This window comes from Ursus arctos, unplaced genomic scaffold (genome assembly GCF_023065955.2).
Source record: "Ursus arctos isolate Adak ecotype North America unplaced genomic scaffold, UrsArc2.0 scaffold_3, whole genome shotgun sequence".
Lineage (NCBI taxonomy): Eukaryota > Metazoa > Chordata > Mammalia > Carnivora > Ursidae > Ursus > Ursus arctos.
Genome location: NW_026622985.1, coordinates 23,460,668 through 23,484,776, shown reverse-complemented (window position 1 = coordinate 23,484,776; position 24,109 = coordinate 23,460,668). Strand labels below are relative to the sequence as shown.

Genomic DNA, 24,109 nt, shown 5'->3' with positions numbered 1-24,109 from the left:
AAGTTGTAAGACCCTGTGAGGGAATGGTTTGCCAATGTATGCATGAGCTTTCATGTAGATAGTTCAAACAACTAACAGACGGATGACTTTGGTCAGTCCATGCTAAATGGGCAGGAATAAGAAATGGATCAAGAAGATCATCTTGCCAATCAGGGTTATTTATATTTTTATTACTTCTTTCAACTTACTTTTTGCATAAACCTTAATGTCATTGAGCATATTTTCGTTTTATTTAAGAAACAGTATATTCTCAGAACTTTCTATAGCAGAATGTCTTTGAAACGCTTTATTATCTTGAATTTCAAACAGCAGGATGACTGACACTTATCAATCAATTGGATATCTTTTTTTTTTTCTTACTTTCTTAAGTTACCAAGGACTTTCTCCAAGGTTATCATGAGCACTGAAAGAGCTTTATTTTAAGAACTTAAAGTGTGTGAGCTAATTGCTTCCCTACCTTCTAAGCCAGGCATTCTCCCTCAAAACCCATGACTATTCAGTTGTGAAGAAAGGAAAAACAGACCCTTGAAAGTGTCTTTTTCTATATGACTGTGACATCTTGTAGTCTGCTTATACCTTTTCTTTCAAGTTGAGATCTAGGAAATATCTAATCAAGCAAAAAGTAAAGGCATTAGGCAGTAGTACAATTTGTCTCCTCTTTTCTGTAGTTCTCTTAGTATATATAGGAAGATGGAGTGGTCTCATAGATTAGTTATCTAAACCTGTTCTATTACATCAAAACTAACCAAACCTTTTTTTTAACCCAAACTTAAATGAAAATGTGTAAATTTTAAAAACAAGTGTGTCACCAGAGATAATAAGTCCATTATTCAAAGACTTTACAGTTTATCTTTTATGGAGGAAATTAAGTAGTAAAAATTTTTAAAACCAAACTTCACTACCAAGTGGGACAGTAACTGCTATGTATAGAGTGACTAGAAGTTATGATGGGCTTTTTAAAATACTCCATGTCTAATGCTCTCAAACTCAAGACAGATTCTTTCAGGATAAGACTTACCTTAATTTATAACGTATGTAGAATACAGCATGATAAGATAAACTATTGATCTGAGAATTCTATAATATTTTATTCTTTCTAGGAAATAATCAAACAGGTAGAATATCACTTAATTTGTTTTAAAGAGATATATCAACAGGGAGAACAAATAATGAAATTCCATAATTTCTAAATTAATACAAAAAATTCCTACAGTGAACTATATTTTAGGCATAGTATCATAGAAAAAATACTTTGGACAAAAACAACTGTTAAAATGTATAAATTTTAATCATTAATTCATAGTCATTTTCTTGAGAGATATGACAGTATACTTGTTTCAGATGCCTTTCCCAAATTTCTTATTATTTAGTTTCTCATTGATTTTATGATGACTTTTCTGTGTATCACAATAAGTAACTGTATTTCTTCCAAAATTATTTACTCTTGACATTAAAATATAGAACTTTGCACAGGGTTGACACATATATGAGTATAAATTAAAATACATATGGTATATACTTTCTTTCATTTATTTCAAAATTTCTATCACTATTTTTCAGCCAAAACTTAGGAGTTGGAAAATGATTCTGAGGAAATTCAGATAATATCAGGTTACATCACAGAGTTCATTTGCATCTTTATATTCTCTAATAATTAACCTTGCCTCCTGACTCTTTTGTCTTGAATTCTTTACCTTCACTATTACTTGGTCTTCTGCCAGCCTCTTTCTGGATGGGACTTTAGAAGAATCCTCTCAGTCTTGTCTTACAGTCCAATTAACAATCAAAGTCAATTTAAAAATGTGTGAAACAAGAGCTCTCTTCTCCCATCCAAGTTTTATCCCTTCTTCTTGTGGTAGAATGATGGAGTGATAACATTTGGGAAACCATGATTTGCAGATTTGCCTTCCCTATTGATCTAGTGCAAGGTCAACCAGATGGTCATCAGTCCAATGGAAGAATGTTCTTCAGATGTTATTAATTAGTTACATTTGTACAAGCTAAATCTTGTATGTTAAAGAACTGTGATTTCTATTAGATACTACATTTTGTAATTGTTATCATTCTAATTTTATGCCAGATAGCTTTTCAAATAAATCTGAAGTTCATGCAAAGACTTTTTGATTAAGTTGAATTTTTATTGAAAAAAAAATCCAGTAGTTTGACAGACTCACATTTCATAGCACTATTGTCATTGTATTTTTTTTTTTTTTCTCAGAAAATCTTTAGAATCTGTAAGGGTCATAAGGAAAGTCAAGGCTACTTATGTACAATAGACAAATTTGGTTTGCTTGTTAATATGCAAGGGAAATAATTGTTGAAATGATTTTGCCTTTATCCAGTAGGGATTTTAGCATGTAGTATTTTACGAAGCCAGGAATAAATACTGTACAATTTGATAAAAGGTATCAGTTGCATGTCATTTTAAAAAAGTTTTTGAGCTTAAGAAAAATGGAAATATTGTCTATATTTTAAAAGATAAAATGTGATTCTGAGTTAAATGTATTAAGTATTCTTTCTTTTTTAAAATGAGGTAGATTCTTATAATAAGATTACTTTTTCACTTAGCAATTAAGATTGTGAATCTAAGATATTCAATTTATTGACATAAAGTTGTCCATAATATTACCTTACTATCCTCACTATGTCTGTAGGATCTGTAGTAATGTTCTTTACTTCATTTATGAAATTGATCATTTGTGTCTACTTCTTTTATGTTCTGACTGATCCATGTAGAGATTAGTTTTTTCCTTTTTATTGATCTGTTTAAATAATCAGTTTTTGGTTTTGTTGTTATTATTATTATTATTCTGTTTAATATTTCTTTGGTATGTGCTCTAAAATGAAATCGTCTTATTTCTTCTTGCTTCGTGTTTAATTTGCTCTTCTTTTTGGAAATTCTTAACATGGAAACATAGATCACTGATTTGAGAACTTTTCTTCTAATATAACCAGTTATGCTACAGATTTCCCTTGAAACACTATGTAGCAATGCTCCACATATTTTGATAAAATGTGTTGTGATTTTCAGTCAGTTCAAAATGTCTTCTAATTGCTTCCCTTATTTTTTCTTTTACTCACACGTTATTTAGAAAAATGTTGTGTAATTTGGAGATAATTTGTGTATTTTTTTATATATCTTTCTGTTGTAGGTCTTTGATTCAGTCTCTTGTTGTCAAAGAACATACATAATATGCTTCAGGTTCTCCAAAACACTGTTAAAACTCATTTTATGGCACCAACTATAGCCTACATAGAAAATAATGTATATTCTGCTTTTGTCACATGGAATGTTTTATTAATGCCAGTTAGATTCAGTTGATTGTTTGTTACATTTTCTATATCCTTACTGATTTTCTCTCTACTTGTTCTTCAGTTAGTGACAGAAGAAATTGAATTCTCCAGCTATAATTATGGATTTGTCTATTTCTCTTTTCAGGTCTATCAGTTTTTACTTCATGTTTTTAAATTTCTATTATTAGATACTGACATATCCCTGATTATTCCTGGTAATAATTAGAGTTCTAAAATGTATTTCTGTCTGTATGTAACACTTCCATCTTTTTTTGTATAATGAAAAATACCAACAAAATTTTAGTTACAATTAAGTGGGAAAAATGTTTGTCATGATTCCAGTGGCCTCTGGAAAGTTTTTATTAAAGTATGAGGAAATATGTTTAAACACATATGTTTTTGATGTATGTGAAAGTATGAACATTTGATTGGCAGTGTAGTGTCATGAGAACAGCATTTACATGGAATATCAGGATTTTTAAACTTTGGTTCCTTACTAATTAACTCTGAAACTTTGTCAGGACCTCAGTTCTCCCAATGAATTAAAAAATTTGGGGGCTAACCTAATTTTAAGACTCCTTATTAACTAAATTTATATGATGTTTAAGCTTAGTTTTGCTTTATAATATCATCTCCTTTGAGGAAGTCTTCTACAATAATTCCTTTCAGTGCTTTCAAAAACATTTTGTAGGAAGGACCTGGGCAAGGGAAAGAAAACTAAACAAACAATTTTTAAAAATTCATGGATTTTGAAGTCATACAGAGCTGGTTTTAAATCATAGTTGCCTGCTACTTTCTGGGGATGCTACACTGGGGTAGTTACTTAATCTCCCTAATCCAGAATTTTATCATCTGTAAAATGGGAATAACACTTATAGAACTGTTTTGAAAATGAAATGAATTAAGCTTGTAAAATGTGTTGTGTAGTTTATAGAGTGCATCTTATTAAAATATACGAAGACTTACATTAGAATTAGTATTTATAAATTCCTTTAGGGTAAAATTATGGTCTTCTTGTGTACTGTAATCCTTCCTCTCCACTTAGTGTAGAGACTGCCATTCGTTATTGCTCAATAAATGTTGAATTAATATACATTTTGATACTTCTTAACCACTATACCTCCCCAACTAATAGAGTCTTAGTACACTATAACAGTGCTTCAGTGAATCTTGGTTAATTTGAAACAATGACAGTTACTAGGTAGAATGCCAAATTTCTTCATCATAGAATTAAGATACAAGTACCATGAGAGAAGAATTTTTGTTATGTTTTGCACAGATACCTTTATTTATTTATTTATTTTAAAGATTTTATTTATTTATTTGACAGAGATAGAGACAGCCAGCGAGAGAGGGAACACAAGCAGGGGGAGTGGGAGAGGAAGAAGCAGGCTCATAGCGGAAGAGCCTGATGTGGGACTCAATCCCAGATCGCCGGGATCACGCCCTGAGCCAAAGGCAGACGTTTAACCGCTGTGCCACCCAGGCGCCCCTGCACAGATACCTTTAGACTCATATCCTGGTACATAGCTGATGGTCAAAACTTTTCCCACATTATACACTAGAGATTCAGCATAGTCTGGGAGTTCAACTTTTATATTTACTCTTTCCAGTTAATTCTCAAATCTCTTTATCTATTTTCTTCCCTAAAAGACATGTCATCTCTATAAATTTTAGATGTTTTCTTCCAGAGAGTTTTTTTCTCTGTTTTGATTGGAAGCCTGGTTTTCTATATTAAAGGGAAGAGTCCTCATACATACACAGCCTTCCACAGGGCCTTGACTGGTGGCTTGTCAGGGATGTTGCCTTAATCCTTAATACTGTTGGCATCTGTATATGCTAGTATGTCTAGCATGTCTAGATATGTCGAGGCTTTTAAACTAATGCAAAAGTTCATTAAGATTCTGCTTTTTTAAAAGTCCAATTTTTCATGATAAATTTGAACTTAATAAGAGCCCTACCTACTAAGTTTACTTCTTTTGATTTTCATGGCATAATGCATGGCTTGAAATTATAGACAACTATTTGCCACTCTTAGAACATTTAAGAATACCATAAAACCTCAGGAATGTGGAGGGCATGTAGGACAATTTCTGATCCACTTCTGTACCATGATATGAAATATATCTGTATAAATATACCCATAAAATAAAATACAAATATAAATACATCCATACATATACCAAATATAGGTTATATACATACTCCTAAAGTAATGGCTGTTAAATAGTATATTAGATTTTTTTCCCCTTTTTCCTTTGATGAGTAAATTGAAATTTATTCAGGAATATTTGCTCTTTGGAATACATTTTCTATATGGGAATTAATAGATCCTAAAGTCAATATTTTAATTGAGATTTATTTATTGAACTAGTTGATCTTAAATGAGCTAATGAGTATTATTAAGTTACTAAAATAGTTTATGTTTAAGATTGTTTATGTTTAAGATTGGATATCAACTGCCATTCAAGAGTTAACTTATCCAAAATTACACAGTAGTTCCACCTCTGTTACCATAAAGGCAATAATTCAGCCATGTACATGTTTTATCTGTCCAGTACAAACCTCTAAGATATCAGACATTGTTTTTTTTTAAGTAATCCTGATAAATACTGGCTTATCATTTATATTTGCATGTTTTTAGATCAAGAAATATAATATCCTGAAATAAAGAAGTAGGCTGTCCCCACATCCCACATCACTTTGCTCTTAAATAAAGAAGTTTGGGACACAAACACACACACACACACAAAACAAAACAAAACAAAACAAAACAGAGTAAAATAAAGAAGTAGGATGCACTCATTATCCCATAGGCTTCAAAAAGCCTGAATATCATTTTACTGAACAGGCAACAGTCTGGCTCTACTTCAGGTTTTCCTTTGGCTCAAAACTCATGAGTTATCAAGGTGGCCATGGAAATATATAAAGCACTTATAAAGCCATGAAAACTTAAAAATAAATTCACTAATAGTTATATGCATGGCAGAAAAGTCAATTATTTGTGATTGCTATTAATCATTTGCTTGTGTTCCTAGAACAGTAAAGAGTCCCTACTACTACACTGCCCACCACTCCACTGAAGCCTATAACTAATTGCCTTAAATTGAAAAGGAAAATGACAATTAAGAGATTAAGACTTTATAGAGATTTCTACTATTTGGATACATTTTTCCTTGATTTATATTTGCCAATTTTCCAACTCAGGGTTGAGTTTTACATTTACATGTGCATAACACTGGCTTAAAAACATAAAAATGTCAGTTTGCGTTCTATTGGGAAACAATTATATGAAGTGTAGAGACTAAGCTTGCATAGGATTATCAGTTCTTTCAGTGATTTACTTTGTGATTCTTTTTTGCCTTCTTTCAGTGCTCAATTTTCATTAATAAAATTGTCAAAGGCTCCGGGTCATCGATAGTATATAAATGAAAGATGATGGAATTTTACAAAACATCTTTTATCTTTTAATATCTGCCTCATTTGACAAGAAGCTTAATTAAACAACAAATAAAAGGACCCCTGTGAACTAGTGAGCTAAACCCAAAAGCTGATGAATTGTTGTTGGACAATAAACTCAAAATAATAAATTGTCTCTTTATGAACTCTGGTAGCATTAACATTACAAGGCACATTTGTTGAAAACAGTTTGTCTTATGGTTGCCCAAGAGATAAAAATAAAGCCAATTGTTCTTGATTTCTCCATTAATCTTGGAGAATGCTCATTCTGGTTGTACTGAATCTTCTGAAATATTTAGTTCTTGGGAAAACTTGTGTTAATGTGGTTTGTTTTAAATCCCCTTCCGATAGTTTCATTTAAATGTCAGTTAAATATCTTTAATAACACCTGCATGTTTAATAAAATCAAATTCAACAAGGAATGCTGCTGTAAGAAACTCTGCATTCTTTCCCCTGTGAGGGTGCTTTGAAATCAGGAAGGGATTGATGAATACAATTGTGAGTAGGACATCACCTAAATCATAAAGAGTTTTAAGTAGAGTAGCACTAAATTTGTTATATAAAGAACAAGTTAAAACTGATATAAATATGGGGCGCCTGGGTGGCTCAGTGGTTAAGCGTCTGCCTTCAGGTCAGGTCATGATCCCAGGGGCCTGGGATGGAGCCCCGCATTGGGCTCCCTGCTCAGCAGAAAGCCTGCTTCTCCCTCTCCTACTCCCCCCTGCTTGTGTTCCCTTTCTGCTGTGTCTCTGTCTGTCAAATAAATAAAATCTAAAAAAAACAAAACAACAACAAAAAAACTGGTATAAATACAATGAGGACAGAAAATGAGAAGAAATTGCTAAGAAATTTTGTATGTCTGTTTTTCCCTGTAATATATATTGGTATAGGATTCTAGTAGTCAAAATAAAATGAAATCTCTCATCACCTTGAATTAGAGAAGTTTTAAGTAGTGCAAAGAATATCCTTTGAGAAGTATTAGGATAGAAATACCTTACAATGATGTGTTCTTTTAAAGATTTTTAGAAAAAAGTGGGAAATTCTTATTTTCCTGTCATAAAAAAAGTAATTCTTATTCTCAGTGAATTTTGTCAGATTCCAGTAAACTTAGTTCTGTTGCCAAAAGATGATGCTGTGATGTTAAGCCATTTCTAAAAGTACAAGATTCCTGCAACTACAAAGATGGGGTGCTCCAGTGATATGAAATTAAAAGAGTGAGCTTTTGTGCTGTGTTTATTCAGTCATCTGACCAACGCAATTTCCTGAAAAAAGTGTGTCCTATTCCATGATTATCCATAGATATGTATAAACAATTATGATAGAAGTTCCTGTTGAATGAAGATAGTTCAAGTGATGCTAGATGGCTTAACTAATTAATGTTTGAAGTATAATTGACAAACAATATTATATTAACTTCAGGTGTACAATATAGTGATTCAATAATTCCATACATTACTCATTGCTCACCATGATAGATGTAGTTACCATCTGTCACCATAAAACATTATTACAGTATAATTTACTATATTCCCTATGCTATACTTTTCATCTCTGTAACTTGTTTATTTTATAACTGGAAGTTTGTACCTCTTAATCTCCTTTATCTGTTTTGCCCATCCCCCACCTTCCTCCTTCCTGGCAATCTCCAGTTCTCTGTATTTATGAGTCTATCTCTGTTGTTTGTTTTCTTGTTCATTTATTTTGTTTTATAGATGCCATATATAAGTGAAATAATATGGCATTTGTCTTTTTCTGACTTATTTCACTTAGCATAATGCCCTCTAAGTCTATTCATGTTGTTGTGAATGGTAAGATTTCATTCTTTTTTATGGCTAAGTAATATTCCAGTGTGTGTGTGTGTGTGTGTGTGTGTGTCTATACCATATGTTCTTTATCCTTTCATTTATTGATGGACACCTAGGTAGCATCCACATTTTGGCTGTTGCAAATAACATTGCAATAAACATAGGGGTGCATGTATCTTTTCTAATTAGTGTTTTTGTTTTCTTTAGGTAAATACCCAGACGTGGAATTCCTGGGTCATATGGTATTTTTATTTTTAATTTTTTGAGGACCCTCCATACTGTCTTCCCTAATGGCTGTGCCAATTTACAATCCCACCAACAGTGCATGAGTGTTCCCTTTCCTCCACATCCTTGTCAACACCTGTTATTTCTTGTCTTTTTGATACTAGCCATTCTGACTGGTATGAGGTAATAGCTCATTTTGATTTTGGTTTGTATTTCTGTAATGGTTAAGTAATGTTGAGCATCTTTTCCTGTGTCTGTTGGCCATCTGTGTGTCTTTCGAGAAATGTCTGTCCAGGTCCTCTGCTCATTTTTTATTGGATTGGGTTTTTTTGGTGTTGAGTTGTATGAGTTCTTTATATATTTTGGATATTAAGCTGTTATTGGATATGTCATTTGCAAACATATTCTCCCACTCAGTAGATTGCCTTTTCATTTTGTTGAGGTTCCTTCATTGTGAAAAAGCTTTTGAGTTTGATATGGCCTTCATTGTTTATTTTCACTTTTGTTTCTCCTGCCTTAGGAGAAAGATCCAGAAAAATATTGTTAAGACTGGTATCCAAGAGATTACTCTCCCTGTTTTCTTCTAGGAGTTTTATGGTTTCAGGTCTCACATCGAGTCCTTAATCCATTTTGAGTTCATTGTTTAATATGGTGTAAGATAGTGGTCCAGTGTCATTCTTTTGCATGTAACTGTCTAGTTTTTCCAACACCATTTATTGAAGATATTGTCTTTTCCCCATCGTATGTCCTTGCTTCCTTTGCACAGATTAATTGGCCATATAAGTATGGGTTTATTTCTGCACACTCTATCCTGTTCAGTTGTTTTATGTGTCTATTTTTGTGCCAGTACCATACTGTTTTGAAATCTGGTTTGCGATACCTCCAGTTTTGTTCTTCCTTTTTAAGACTTCTCTGGTTATTCAGGGTCTTTTGTGGTTCCACACAAATTGTAGGATTATTTGTTGTAGTTCTGTGAAAAATACTATTGGTATTTGATAACAAATTACATTGAATCTGTAGATTGCTTTAGATAGCTTATTTTAAATTAATTCACCTGTTGATCAAGTATTTTGATATGTTATTCACATATGTAGATTTAAAGTGTATGTTACATACCTTTCTTTGCAATTTTGATTTTGAAGAATATACCTAGAACTAAAGATAAACATTTTTCCATTCTTTGTAGATGTATGCTACTTTGTCTTCTGTTTTTCCAAAATACTTTTGATAATTTATTTGTATTTATTATAATAATCAGTAACATTAATATTGCCTTTGTGCCAGGCATTATTTTTAATTCTCTAAACAACACTGTGAATTAGGCACTATTTTATCCTCATAAAATGGAGAATCCAAGAAAGTAACTTGCCTGAGGTCACAGGGATGGAAAAGAACACACACACACACACACACACACACACACACACAACCACAGCATTCAGACTCCAGAGCCAGAGCCATTTTGGTAGATGCTGCTAGAATTAGTTTTAAGACTCACAAAAATCACAGTTAAACTCACTTTATCATGTTAAAGGTGTCACAATAGACTTCGGCTTTTTCTCTTAGAATATCATTCCTTCCTGAAAATAAAGGAAATAAAATTCACTCTCTATACCATCCCTAATTACCCCTTCAATTTTGGATTCATCAAGGTGAGGATGAGGGAATTACTCCTGCGGAACATGCTTCTTTCATTGCGGTAGGTAAGGTCTCCCTTTGTGCCTGTGGGAGCAAGGCTGAGCTCAGACAAAGGATAACTATAGAAAAATTTATTATTCATTCCCTTCAGCTCACTGTATAAATTTATCAGAGTAGTGTCTTCATAAGTTCAAAAGAACCTACATTTTCTCTTAAAAAAAATGATTCAAATGTCCTTTTTTTATAGATACCATTGCAGCATCCACTAAATGGAGCACTGAGATATGCTCAATTTTTCTGTTTCCTAAGTATCTTTTATATGACAAGGTATTAAAAACTATCATTTTGGTTTTAGTTCCATTACCGTCAAAAATAAAAGTATTGAGAAGGAGAGCTGTAAGCTTTGGGCAATTTTCAGTACTCTTTTGCCTTCTGCACTTTCATTTCTATGCTCCTGAGGACCACTGTTGTTAATGAAAACAAATTTGAAAGCAAGGAACAGAGAAGTTAGACATTTTCTGACACAGACTATGAGTTGGCAAGAAGGGCACATAAAAGGCAGAGCTAAGTGCTGAGCCGTGTGCTATTTTAGGGCAGTGCTTGCCCTGAAACAATGTGCTGAGCTGTAAAAGATGGCAAGTTCATCCTACATTTCCAAAGTCCATGCTTCTCCAAAATGATCATTTCAACCTTCCCTCCTATTCAGTGGGAATCAACTGCCTTTGAGAACTCAGTAGTGAAATGTTCCTGTTGCAGAGTGCTTTTCACTTTTTTGGAGGATTTCCACTTGTTATGTCATTTATTACAGAATGCCTATGAAGTAGTTAGGCGTGAAGGCCCAGAGAGGGTAAGGACCTCCAGCCCTATGGTGGCAGAGGCACGACTAGAGGAAATGGTATAAAAAGAAAAACATTAATTATAGCTGTGCTTGTAGAGAATTCTGCAAAGGTATATTATAAAATCTTCAGAAATACCAAGCCATTAATAGGAATTAGAAATATTTTTGAATTCTTTTCAGAAAGATTGAGGCTATACATAAATATTAAAAAATTGTATTTTTGTTTGTGTCTAATTCATGTAAATTAATGAATATACTTTCTTTGTCTTGCCTTTCCCAAATTACAACTCCCATAGTCAAGAGTTTTGATGGTCGAGCTATGTACATCAGGATAGCATTTTCCTCTTTGTCAACCCCTAGAATAGAGTATTCTACTCTGTTCATTTATGTATTGCCTTAGAAGGAAAACAATGATTAAAGTAATCTTATGTTCTAGTTTGAAGTGATGTCAGTAGAAATGTCTAGTATTCTTGCCTTTCTCAATTTTAGCCCTTGCTTGCATTTAAGATTCTTGATTAAGAAGTATGAAATATTCTACCTAATTAATTCCTAGTTTACTACCTCACTGCAACGATTTTCTTATAAAAAATGAGCAAGTACCAGAGTTTAAATATAAGATTGTTCATATTTAATCTTCTATGTAATGTAATGGCTAATATCAAGTCTCTAGTCTCTATGGGCTTGATAGACCAAAGGAGTCAAAGCATTACAATTTTCCAACAGGTAATTGCTATTCCTCTAAGAAGAAGGTCAGACTGCTGATCTCATCAAAACAAAACAAAACACCTCGATTCTCTGCAGGAGTAATAGCGCTAAAGAAGCAGTTGCTAAATTCTTTCATGAAAAACATCTTACTTCCTTAGCATGGAGTTTCACTTTCTAAAGATAGAATCAGTTATGGAGAGGGGATATATATTTGAGTAAAAATAAATGTACTATCTATATACATGTATGTACATATGCACATACATATACCCTGTGAGTAAAGATCTATTGTGTTTCACTATCGATTAGGTCTTTCCTGAGTGTATACTGTCTTGTAAATGCACAAAACAAAAATTGAGAAGTCAGAAAAAAAAAGCTATTATGCTCCTGGTATCGTTTTTAATGTATTATTTATGTTTTCTTATGTTCAAGTTTCAAATACCACAAATTTATATGTATATAATAATTGGGTGATTAGCTTGGCAAACACTTTAGTTCTTAACATATTACTGCAACACAGGTGTTCATAGAGTAACAGCTCAGTGCCAGTGAGCTGAGGAGCAGAGCAAGAAACTCTAGTGACTTCTGTCTTTGAGCCTTCCCCTTCCCATCACTGCTGGTTAGTAATGGTGAGAACAAAGGGACTTGCTGAACCTGCCAGGAGGAGGTAATCCATTGTTACTCCAGACAACAGGAACAGGAACCTAAAGGGAATGAATGGGGCAAATCATATGTAAAGACACCGCAAATACCTAAATTTGTTCCCTATGCTTGCTGCTTTTACAGCCAGTGAAGTCTTGCAGCCCAAGTTACTAATGTTACTATAGTTAGCATGAATTGCCAAGGAGTTAGCAGATTTCCAATTATAGCATATGAAACATAATCTTTCTTTATGTGCTTTGTTTTCTAAAATCTTCATTTCACAAAATTTAGATCAGAAAAGACCTCTACTCTATTTGTAAATAGACGTAATTTTGTACAAACTGTGTGAGGTGCACCAAGCTGGCACTTCATTCATTACTGAAATCTGATAGTGGACACAAGTCTGAAGATTTTAAGACAGCACTAACAAAATTAGAAACGGAGAGTAAAGGGAGTCCAATACCCTAGTATTCCTGACCTTCCTTATTTGGCTCAGGTAGAGGGGTATGTGTGGCCACTGTTCTGTCAAGTGTTAGAGACCATTACATATAAAACCACAGTTCCAACAGAACTGTCATTCTTAACACAGGGACCTTTTGTTTAATGAATAAGCACCAAGGTGATTATAAAATGAACTTGTATAAGGTGAAAAACATTTGTATTGAATTTCACTATGAAATTGGAGTTATGTCTATATAGGTATACTAATCGTTCAACAGACTGACTTGAAAAACTTTCAGTAAACTTAAGATGATAGCCAGGCATGTAAAAATTCTGATAATATGATGCAGTGAATATTTTGGGGCTCTTTATATAACTTTCCAACCTCTTAAATACGCACTAGTTGTTATAATTCAAGCAAAAACAAAACCTCATGGCTTAAATTATCCCTTGATTTGAAAAGACTTATTGGATAATTTATTTTGGGTCAGTTGCCGGTAAGAGCCTTAAACATTCTCTAAACATTATCAGCCTAGCTCTGTATTTACATGTAACTGTTATTATGTAATAATGATGCAAACAGTGGGAAGCAATTGGAGTTTCATTGGTATCCTATACAAATCTGGGTTTAAATAGAAGAGCACTTTCTGGCATCCAAAACTTCCAACTTTTGCTGGTCCATCCAGCTAGATTTTTGCTACGTAAATGCAGACTCATGAGCTTTTTTTTTTTTTTTCCCTTCATTTTACCTGAACAGAAATACTCACAACATTCCAAGAGACCAGAACATTAAGCCGGAATAAAACAATGAGTGTATTGTCATCACCAAAAGGAACATTTTGAATTTTATTAGAAGAAACCAATTAAGATGTTATTTTCAAGCACAGGGCTTGGCATGGCTTCAGAAGGTTACTTCCTGAAATCGGGCAGGGGTTTAGCTGGCACAGAGAGAAGATCTTTAGCTTAACGTCTTGACAATTTTAATGCACATGCAACTAGGATTTTTCTTTAAGCTGATTCTCTTAAAAGCATGCTTCCTGCCACTGTTCAACATAATTGCATCAATTCCGTTTTCCATTAGTACTCAAAACCTGCTGATATGACTAGAGTTGTAAAACCTTTGTGTGAAAATCTAATTATGCATCATTTTTCCCCCAGAGGATCTGATAATGCGTATATCGTATGCAGTCATATGTTTTTTATTTTGATATCTAAAGTAAGATAAGCAAAGAGATCTTTATGCCAGTATTATATACTTTGGTTATTCGTTTAATTGTATCAACAATAGTGGTGTAAACAATTTTCTATTACAGAAGGAAAAGAACATTCAATAGGCTGTATTTTGTTAAAGAGGAAAGAACACTTACTGTTTTGCTATAGAATAATAAAATATTCCCATTTCAGGTGAAAGGAAAGGATTGCTTCTCTCCTCATGCCTGTAATAGCTATGTCTGTTTTATAATTTATTTATTTTCAGCAGTTTGCCTTTATAGAATCTCGTATGATCGTCTGCCTTGGTTTAGCTCATCTCATATCTGTCTACTTTTCTGATATGTATTTGATGCTTTTCTATACATATACAGTTATGTGTAGACATTTAAGATATTACATTAGAAATTTAAAGTGTAAAATGCACTAATCCAGCAGTTTATCACCTTACATTTATTTTTCTCACATCCCCTCTTTGGTTTTTCTTCTTTAACTGAAGTAAGAAAAAGATTATCAAGCTTAGCCTGAAATTATTCACAAAATAGTGAAAGCCTCAGAGCCCAGGTGCTGATGGAATGTGTAGCAGGAACTGAGTTAAAGGTGGCCTAGAGTTAAGACGTGTCATTTATTTATGCTTTGGAAATGAAATTCAGCATCCTCAGCACTTAGGTGAAATGATCTTTAAAACAAATAACCATCTTTGGTTTCCAATTTTTACAATAAATATTTGATACTAAAATAGAGTTTTAAGACCTTTTCTAAAATTGCTTCTGGGAAAAAAAATACTGGATTTTTTTATAACTAAAGATAAATTTGATGAGGTCCATTAATAGCTTAGTTCTCTTTTGAGGTATACACTTATTTGTATTAAGTGCCAACAGTACAAATTATGTTCACCTTAAAGTGAAAGCTGGGAAATCTGGTTAGAATTGATTGTTGGCAAATTATGGGTCAATATGAGAAAAAGCTTTTAGGCTTTTATACACAATGTTGTGTCCATCTGTTTCTTATTCCTTTGCTCCCCATTCATTCTCCCTACTTTAGATAGATTCCATTAATACATCATTTAAATTTAAAAAAACTTTTTTAAAGGCCCAAAGAACTGCATTGAATTCCAGGAATATTTTGGAGTGCCCACCTTGTGCAATGTTGTGTGCTTCATCTTTCAGTACAAAAAGAAGTATGGTATGTATCCTCTACTTCATGACCACCTGTTCTAGTCAACAGGACATGCCAACTACATAAACTATTATACCAGGAGCATCAGGCCATAAAAGAGGCACAAACAACTCATAGATGAGGTCAGTTTTGAAATAAAAACATTATCTTAAATTGGTGTAGAATATTGGCTTTAAACCCATTGTGGCCATTAATTATTCTGCTAACAGGGATTAGAGTTTTTATCATGGTTATAAACTAGATTGAGAGGGGAGTTCAGTTGGAATGCCAAAGAACAGGTATTTGCTCTTGACTGAAGGGTCTCCAAGCCTCTGAAGCAAAGCAATTTTGCTGGGTTTTATTTTGTTTTGTTTTGTTTTATTTACCTCCAAATTCCCAGCAGTGTCTCTAACTATGCAGAATCATTATCACTGCCTGACTGATCAATTGACAAACGACTTGACTCCAGTTTGCCAAATTGTCTTTAAATGCCCTGCATTAAAAATCCTAAACTGTATATAGTGGTGGTAGGGAGGGGGAACTGGTTTTATCTTCTCCATTTCTTGATTTCCAAATCTCTGGTTTGCTCACTCTCCAGCATATGTGTGCAAGCTCTCTCTGCTCTCTCTCCTTCTCCCCCTCTCCCCCTCTCTTCCCGCCCCCCAGTCTCCACCATATTTGAGTGATAGAGCAAAGGCATGAAGGAGCCAGACCCAAGGTTCAAAATAATTAGGTCTTCAGAAACATCTTCCATGCCCCCAAAATGAATTCCATACCAGAGGTCATGCTTTCTCTGAGCTTCCATTCCCATCAGCAGTTTGCCACTACATCATAAGGCTACAAGACAGAAGAAATTAAGCCAGGAAAAAGAAAATTAATAATTTTGAGTTTGGGGAATGATGGCTTGGGTTAAACCTGAGACCTCAGAACAGTGATTCTCAACATAGGCTACACATTAGAGTCATCTGGGAGCTTTAAAATCCTGATGCCCAGACCACACCCAGTGCAATTAAGTCAGTATATCTAGGGATGAAGCATAGAAACTAGTGTTTTTATTTTTTTTTAATTTTTTAGCCCATAATATTAACTTTATTCACATTTTCCCAAGTAATTTCAATAATAAATATAAGCTAAAAGCAATACATAGTTCTTAGAAAATACAACCCAAAATTCTCATTGCCTGAGCTTTGTGATTATAGGTGCTCAGCCTTTGTTCCTCCAGAATTTTAAAGTGAAATCCGTCCTCAAAATAAACATACAATGACGTGGGGAGACTATGCTTAAGTACAGCTTTGCTAATTATAAAAGAATTCCAGAAACTAGTGTTTTGAAATTACTCCAGGCGATTCTAGTCTGCAGTCATGTTAGGAATCCACTGTCCCCAAATCCCTAAAGTTCACTTCTGTGAGAGAACATGAAATCTCTGAGGAATTTCTAACAATGAGAGCTGTATTCAACCTTTTGCTTTAATGGTGTCCAGGATAGTGCTAAACAGTAAATTTTAGCCCCTTTACTTAACACTTAAGATTTTTAAGGCCAGAGAAATCATCATTAGTGTAGTCATAATGCAGCTTGAGTGTTGACAACCCATTAAGAGTGAACAGATATCCTTCATTTACTTCTGTGTGAAATGTGAAGATCCATAGCCACAACATAGAAAATTATGTTCTATTTTTATTTCCTTTATATTTTGAAATGTAGTGACATATCAGTGAGGTTCTTGACAACCAAAGCTGGGTCTTGATTTACGTTACATCACTGGCCATAGAGTCCACTGCTGAAAAGATTAAATAAAGGTTTGTGCAATGGATACTCTCTCCTAGACAATTTCATTTGTATGTTCTTTGTGTCCAATTATGGGATAACAGACCCTCCAGAAGGTGAAGAGCTTACAGATAGTAGTGGTAGAGGTAGGGAGAGTGGGAAGTAGGTGTAAGATAAGGAAGGTTTCTTCTCAGAAAAAAAAATGTGTCACCTATGGCAATGGCACAGATTCTGTTCTTTTTTTCCTCTATCCTTCTTTTCCAGCCTCTTTAATGAGCATGATACATAATAGATGCTTAATTAATACTTGAAAATTAAAGAACAAATGAATCATATTTGCATTAGCAATGTAGAGTATTGGAGGGAAGCAGAAGTAGGTCAGAGAGCACAGTAATATTGAATCAAACTCTGTCCAGCTCTGAGGTCCAGGATCATAAAGGGCTAATGATTCAGAGAGACCTTTCTTAATGAGCTTTTAACCTTCTTCTTAGAGAATTATCTTGGTTTAAGTCTCTAGACTTAGTAGTGTCATCCTACTATTGTTATGTAGGCAGGAAAGACATGCTTTTACTAGCTTATGAAAAATATCTGCATACTTACAAATCAAAAGATTTCTGGAGTAAAATACCATGTGTAAGGGTAATAAGAAAGAAATAAGCAAAGCAATGTTACCAGCAGGTCAGTAAACAGAACACAAAACCTAGTACGTGGGGCCTTTGAAGAGTCAGTATTGACTATAAAGGATATGTCATGTTTACTTGTTTATGTTAAAACAGAATGAATTAAAAACTTGGCCATTCTTTATGGTATATGTTTCAATGTACCAATATGATGTCTTTTATTAGAGGGGAAAAAACTCTGTTTTTCTGGAAGATAGAAGTTTAACACCTTGAAATGCACAGTATACATAAAATGGGCAAATTCTGAAAAACACATTTTGCTCATTGGATGCAGTTTAGGAAGGAGAAGAAAATTAGCTACTTTTTAAATGAAACAGCAGTGGTATGAAGGAGGACATTCTAGGACATTGTGTGTTTTTAGGATTCCAGTCACATCAAACTAAGATACTTTTTTTCCCCCAACTTCTACCTGTAACTTTATTGACTGATCTTTAATGGAAAGATACATATTTTGCCTTTAAAAGAAATGATTAGATATGGTGTGCTCTTATTATTTAGGACTTGGTGCAAGTCTTGCAAAGTATATAAACAAAGAAAATGAAAAACTGACAAATAATAAAGGCTTAAAATATTTCTGGGAATAAAATACCAATATCTGGCTTCATAGACTTTATGAGTACACCTCAATGTATCAAAATGCAAATTTCACAAATGGAAAATACTTTTGTAAAATACTAAAATAGCCACATTGGTAAATTTTAGGGTCATGAGTCAAAGGAATATTTCCCTTATCATTTATTTGTTTGAGAGTATCATTGATAAAACTCAAGTCATCATTTAATTCTAACATGACAAATAGAAAAATTGCCTGACTTTTTAACTACTATTCAGGTTCCTAATTTATTTCTGGAGTTCATCCACCAAAATGAAGTGCGGTAATTCCTTGTACCACCCTCTTTAACAGGCAAAACGGTGACTCATTTCCCCCACCCAGTTATGCCAGATTGTTTAGTGCAATGTACAAAATGAGGTGTTATAGTGCGTTATTTCCCAATTTATTTTTAAGCCACTTAGGCAATATATCCAACATCTTCTCTTCCAGGGAACACATACTAAAATACAAATTATACGTTTTCCATATTTCATTTTGTGTCTGTGTTATCTCAGTAGTAAAGAGAAAAAAAGGTGATGTAGAATTTATGGGGCAGTACAATGAACCAGTCATGGAAGAACTATATTTTATATAGTCACTTGTCACGTAGAAGGGTTTTATTTACTCACATTTAATGGACGATTTACAGGACAGTAATGAATAGGCACTCCTAACTATTATCTTTGCCTGTTTAAACCAAAATGGAACAACTGTTTCTGTTTTGTATACACCCTATAGATACGGCAAATAGGTCAGGCTTAGGAGCAGAGTGCCTGGATTTGAAATACTCCTCCACCAGTTAGGAGCCATGTAACTCATGGCAATTCCTTCAACTTCCCTAGACTTCATTTACTAGGCTATAAAGTAAGGATAAATTAGTTATTATCTAATATTTTCATTAGAAATATTAAATGTGGGAATGTATGTAAAACATTTAGCAAGACATGACACACAGTAAAAATACTCTAAATGTTAGAAGTTATTTTTATAATTTTGCGTAAAGCTGAGGGAATTAAAAGATGACTAGGATATACTCCATGCCCTTAAGAAATATATTGTCTGTGTATATTAAGAAACATCATTCTAGAGGTGGAAAACTTGTGGGTCACTGGCCTAATAAAGAATGTTCTTGGCTCCATAATATTTAAAAATGAATTAGCTGCTAACATTTAAGAGTCAGATTTTCATTGATGGTGTGTATTTCTCATTGTTCTTGAGAAGTCAGAGGATCTAGGAAGGTTAGATGGGGGCTGAGTGGGGGTGTCCCCTTCTAGCCTGGTTTCCTTTACTCACTTATGTTCACCTGTCTAAACCTTGCTAGCATGAAGTTTTCTACTCTTGGACTAGAGCCAGGCACAATGACAGATAAAAAAAATCATTTCTGGGTAAAGCAAGAGATCTTATAAGAATGCTATCTCTTTGGTGGCATTGTGGCATAAAAGGGAAAAATTAGAACTCTTTTTTTTTAAGAATATATAATCAGAAAAAAATGAAATACAAATAATAAAACAAGGTTTATATCATATCTTCCTAAAAAATATACACCATGTTCATGATACTGAACATGAATTGACCCAAATTGAACAAAATAATGCATTTACTTTTGTCCTTATTTATGAAAATATTAGTTATGAAAAAGTATGTTGCAAAGAGCATGTAAGAAAATTTAGTGAAGGGAATCAAAAACAGCACTTCTTTTTTCATGAATATGTAGGTATGTGGTCATGTGTTGAGGTTTGCATGAAGACACAAACTCCATAAAATAACATAGGTTATGTTGACAGACTCTGGGATAGAATTTATCAAGGCACTATGATCAGCAGAAGAAGTTAGAGAAGTTTTGGGCAGGCTGTTGTTAATGATGTGATCATATAGCTATTATTTTGTATCTAAAAAAGTTCATAAAACTTTTTATTCAATCATTCCATTGAAAATCTAGTGCCAGATTTAGGTTCATGCATTTTTATTTAAGGAAAGAGATCTTACATTAGTTCTGATACTCAATACAGTGTTATTATGGAAGACTGATTCCCAAGTGCTGTGAGCTGCAGGACTGATGTGATTTGGTTCTGCCCATATTTTGCTAAATATTGGCAGAAAACATTGCCTGGAGCATATATATATACTAATAATATAATAATTCTTGTCTCATTATTATGATACGTATATACCTCTTTGTTTCTATTATTCTTATACATGGAGCTCAGTGTTACTCATCTTTAATAAGAATTGTTTCAGATTGAGTCCTTGGGTTCATATATTTTTCATTTTTTAAATCTAGGAAGTTATTTAGAAAAAACAAATCTTCTGGATATTGTCTCCATAAACTACATCTAAATTCTGTTCTGTTATTCTTTGTGTCAATTCTCATTGACAGTTATGTCAAGATATAAGTACAAAGAAAAAAAAATATTTCCAAGTTCATAAAGAGTTTAGAAATTTCTATTATGTATTCATTCAACATGGTAATGATCCATTGTTCTATACTATCTGACCATACTATCAATTAGTAAGGGTACTGAATAACAAACTAAAAAAACCTTAATTTGAAAGTTACAGTTAAACCAAATAACACAGTAGCCTTAATCTTTAAACTGTAAATGCAACCTTCTTCCTTAATCTTCTTAGACTGAATTTCCATTGAATTCTTTGTTTTCCCCAGTATCCAATCTTCCACTCAGTTAAACAGCTTCAGACTGTTTTCTAGCAGTTTTCCTCAGCTGCTTACCTTTCTGCTCTTCAAGTTCCCGATTCTCATTCTTTCCTCTTCTGCACCTCGGGGCACTCTTTTCTGTGTGTGCCCTGCCATGCACACCTCCTCTTGTTTTCATTTATCCTTCCATTCATATTGAGGCCAGAATTGACCGGGGCTTGGGACCAGGTCTGAAGGCTGTGGTCTTCCCTAAGCAGTCCTTTTACTGCTAGTCATCTCCTACAATCCCCAACCTTAAAAGAAGACATTTCTTCCCTCCAGAGAGCTACGTATCCCACAAGGAACAAAAGAAAAGAATATTGAGTTTTAATGGACTTTCTGTTGTATTATGTTTTGACGGAAATTCCCCAATTTAATATTTCTAGTCACTGCCCTATTAACCCTATACACTGCCCCACAGCCCAGGAGACAAGAATGAATAATTTTGTCTAGCTGTCGTTCATTTTAGATCCTTATTTTTCTAGTAATTACTTAAAGGAAAATTAGAGGGAGAAGCGAACAGAATTACTAACTTTCAGAACTGGTAGGCCGGTGAATCAGGCAGGCGACGCAAGCTGCTGGACAGTTCCACAGCCCCATACTGTCCTCAGGGGTCTGTGTGCCTCTCTCACTCCCCTGTCCCTCCCAGGCTGGTGCTCCATGAGCCCTACCACCCTGCCACACACGGTCTTATCAGCTTTCCTTTATTGGGAGGTTGATTCAAGAAGAAACAGAATATAAAATTAAAAAAAAAAAAAGCTGGTACAGAAGGAAAAGAAGCTAAGATGTAGGTTAGCCAAGTTGCAAGATGGCAAGACTAGAGTGGGGCCCAACGGACAACCCTGTGACAGCCACTTCTGAAGGAATAGCCCCTATGGTTGAAGGACGGTCATTTGAGATCCTGTTCAACTGTTGGAGCTTCTCATGTACTCCAGCTGAGGTTCCAGTTCACTATTATTAGGCTGATCTAGGTGGCTGCTAAGATGGCTTTTTGTTTCCCTTTCTATCCTTATATTTATTTATTTTTAAATGTAGAACCTTTTATGAAAGGTAACCCTGAGATGGACCTGCTCTTGATAATAGGTGTATGATTGAGGCTTGGTTAATTGATAGCATCAGGAAACAGTAAAATGAAGAACTCCCGCAGTTGGAATGACTAAAGGTTAGATGACAAGGGTTTTTACTGTTACCTTGATTTGACACAAATGATGATACCAATGGGTACCTTGAGTAATCACTTTAAGATGCCGATCTTATGGTGGTTTGAAGCATTTTCAGGTTGTCTACAATTGCATTGTTATTGTGGATTAATAAACAAATCTAATGTTTGTAGTTGTAGGGCTATTTAAAAGACAATTTAAAAATGAATTGTAATATGATTATGCTAAAAATTGTGTGGGAATACTGAGTATGATTGATATGAAAAACTAAACACAAGTCTTACATTACTTTATTCTCTATATTTTTTCTTTTTACTTCATAGCATTTTAGAAAATACTATGAAAAACATTAATTAGGGAGTGCCTGCAAACTTTATTCATATAGTAGCATAGTATGCCTAAAGATCAGTCAGTCAATGTTAAGGATGGATTGTAGAAAAAAAACCTTAAAAATGAGAACAGTTGCCATAATTAATTTATGTAGGATAAACTTCGTTTTAGACAGCCCTAAATTGAATCATCACCTTGATTTTTCCAGATCACAGAGATATTTTAGAAAATGAGGTAACTGTTTGGATGTTTCTTAAGAGATTTTTTGAAGCATTCTCCTCTGTGTGTTTTTGAAGTAATCATTGTTTCTTCCTAGATAATTAATAGAGTCCATATATTACTTTTATGTTTAAACTTATAAATCTCTGCAATATTCCAATCATTCTATGCAAATGTATAATTTGATGTGCATATTAGGAATTGAATTTGTTTTATTTATAAGGGTTAGAATTTCTGCAGATTTTCATTTAACATTTTTAATATTTTCTACTTTGTTAAGCATCATCAGGAAATATATTTTAAAAATTAAAAGATTACTGTATCTCAACATTGGATTCAGGGAACACTGCCTTGCATTGTCAGTTTACATAGGGAAAACTAATGAGGCTATAAAGAAATACTATCTGTTTTATTAGAATTTCTTTTACCAGTGAAACAGCTGGAAAAACAGAGTTAGTCGGCTGGCTTCCATTTTCCATTGCTTTCTGCCCTTTAAATTCAGATTTCCTCTTGTTCGTGACCACATGCTCACCACACACAGACTCCTTGGTTTGTTACTTTAAGCCACATGGAGATTAAGCACCATTAGTAAAGACTAGTTTAGGAAAAGTTTTAACTAAAATAAATGGCACTTTCAGAGTGTGGATTTATGGAGAGTGTCTATGTGTGTGTGGGTGGGTAGGTGGGCAGAATAAATCAATTAGGAAGAAATCAGGTGGTTGGGTTGGGTGCCATTAGTGATTGAGACATGTTTTATGTTGCATTCTCATTTCTAACAGTCTAATTGTAGTAAAATGCTAAGTGGCATTCTCATAGCCAGAAAGAATATGCATCACTTTCCTATATTTAGAATCAGAATTCTATTGCTGAAAGAAAAACTAGAGGTCATTTATTCTGGTCCTTTTATATTACAGCTGAAGCCTATGAGATTAAGTGTCTTGGCCACTAGGCAAATAAATAGAACTTGGTTATATTTGTTGCTTGTCCATGTATTCCCACATCATCATCACTCTCTTCTCTATCTATCCATGTAAGGAGTATATGGAGAAGTTAGAAATGCAGAGTGAAGGAGAAGAGAGAAAGAGTGGATCTAATCAGGCTTTAAAAAGACATAAACATAAAAGATAAATTGAGTACTGTGAACTCGGAGTGTTTTGGGACCAAAAACAAAAATTTGTTGATGTTTTACAACTACTGTTTATAGGTAGCGTCTAGAAAGAGAAAAAAAGAAAGCATTTATAGTCATTTGCCTCCAAAA

At 33.8% G+C, this 24,109-nt stretch overlaps 1 protein-coding gene across 1 annotated transcript in view; it reads left to right on the top strand.

Moving 5' to 3' along the window:
* The window catches only part of SEMA3C (semaphorin 3C), a 169,794-nt gene that overhangs the window by 3,259 nt on the left and 142,426 nt on the right, over positions 1 to 24,109 (top strand). The window lies entirely within an intron of this gene.